Here is a 1,766-nt window from a genome sequence, read left to right as displayed (position 1 = left end):
TATATTAAACTTTCTTTTAAGATGAACACCCCAGAAAAAACCTCAAAGTATTGGGTAAAACTGCACCAATCCTATGATATTCACGATTTAATAGTTGACGCGTCATCCCAAAGCCTTAGAAAAGCCCACCATTTGAAAGACGCCCCCAAGAGGGAGAGGGAAGCGTATTAAAACATGATCCCTTCTTCTTTTTATCTTATCATATGTCTTTCCCAAATTGATCTAAACTTTAATAGAATCGGTAGCAGCAGATAAGGCGAAGGTGAAAAATGTGAGCAAAGTTGGAACCTCAGTCTAATATTTGGCGTGGCGAGGCGAGGAGAGAAGAGAAGGCAAGGCCACTGTTACTGTTTTCTAATGTCAGAGTGAAGAAAACAAAAGGCGAGTGTTGTTACTGTTTTCTAATTTCAGAGTGAGTGCCATGGATCGTTATGTTATTGTTAAGGAGTTGGGAAAAGGAAGTCATGGAACCGTTTGGAAGGCAGTGGATAAGGTTACGGGCGAATTTTGGGCCATCAAGAGAATCAACGGAAACTTCTCTAGATATGAGGATTGCGCAGAGGTGAATTGTTTAGCAAATTTGAGGTTTCATCCCAACATACTTTACCTGCATGATATCATATTGGAGGGCACCACATTGTACGCGGTGCTTGAGCTGATGGACTGTGATCTGTCAGAGCTCCAGAGAAGAGGGAGAGGCCGTTCGTTCTCTGAGGACGAGGTGCGAAGCTTTTGCTTCGAGATCTTGAAACGGCTTCAAAGCATGTCTTATGAAAGATATTTTCAGAGGGACCTGAAACCACATAATTTATTAGTGAGGGGAGGTACGTCTATTAAAGTTGTTGATTTCGGGCTGGCTACTAGAATATGGAAGAATAAGCCACTGGAATCATATGTTGGGACATGCCCATATCGAGCACCCGAGCTTTTGCTTAGATCCACTGAATATGGTTTGTCCAATGACATTTGGGCAATGGGCGTTATCATGGCGGAGCTGTTCACTAGTTATCCAATATTTACAGGCTCTAACGCGCTACATCAGCTGCATAGCATTTGCTCTGTCATTGGTTCTCCTGATACCGGAAGTTGGAGTGAGGGGTTACTGCTTGCCGACTTAAACGGTTACAGCTTTCCAGAAGAGTTTGGGAATGTTGATTCCACTAACCGCGGCCATTGATCTCATAAACAGTTTGTTGTCGTGGGATCGGAAGAGAAGGCCCATGCCTAAGGAAGCACTGCAGCATCCATTTTTCTATGCCTCCTCCTGTTACCTATTCCTCTCTTGAGAAACCGCGAGAATACAGGAGTGGAGCAACAGATACCATTTGAATATGCCAATCACGATGGTGGCAACGACAGAGCAATTCCAACCTATTCCTCCTCTTCCTGTTACGACATGAAATTCCAACCTATTCCTCTCTTGCCAAATCACGAGAATCCTATTTGTCATACATTTCTGTCATCTGATTTGAAAGGGAGAAGCTGCAGCAGTTCTTTTTCTTATTTTGTTGAACAGGTTGGATTTACACGAGAAGGTACATTGCAGAATAATCCATTAAGGGCCGGAGGCGGAGTGGAGCAACCGATAGCATTTGAATATGCCAATCACGACGACGGTGGCAACAGCAGACCAACAGTGGACATGTTTAGGTCGAGTTATTCAATTTGGCAAAAGAGTAGTTACCTCTCGCCCATTTCAAAATCTGCCATCACGCCCATTTCCGGGAATGGGCCCTAAGCTCATGCTTAATCCAACCCCAGTAAAC

The 1,766-nt window shown here is 43.9% G+C and overlaps 1 pseudogene; it reads left to right on the top strand.

The window, feature by feature from the left end:
- Positions 1-421: 421 nt before the first annotated feature.
- LOC149138822 (cyclin-dependent kinase F-4 pseudogene) lies at positions 422-1,177 on the top strand (annotated as a pseudogene).
- The last annotated feature ends 589 nt before the right edge of the window (positions 1,178-1,766 follow it).

Source organism: Pinus tabuliformis, chromosome X, assembly GCF_031772625.1.
Source record: "Pinus tabuliformis cultivar Carrire ecotype Pingquan chromosome X, CPIR1, whole genome shotgun sequence".
NCBI lineage: Eukaryota > Viridiplantae > Streptophyta > Pinopsida > Pinales > Pinaceae > Pinus > Pinus tabuliformis.
The sequence above is the reverse complement of the archived record's forward strand: the minus strand, read 5'-3'. Positions and strand labels throughout refer to the sequence as shown.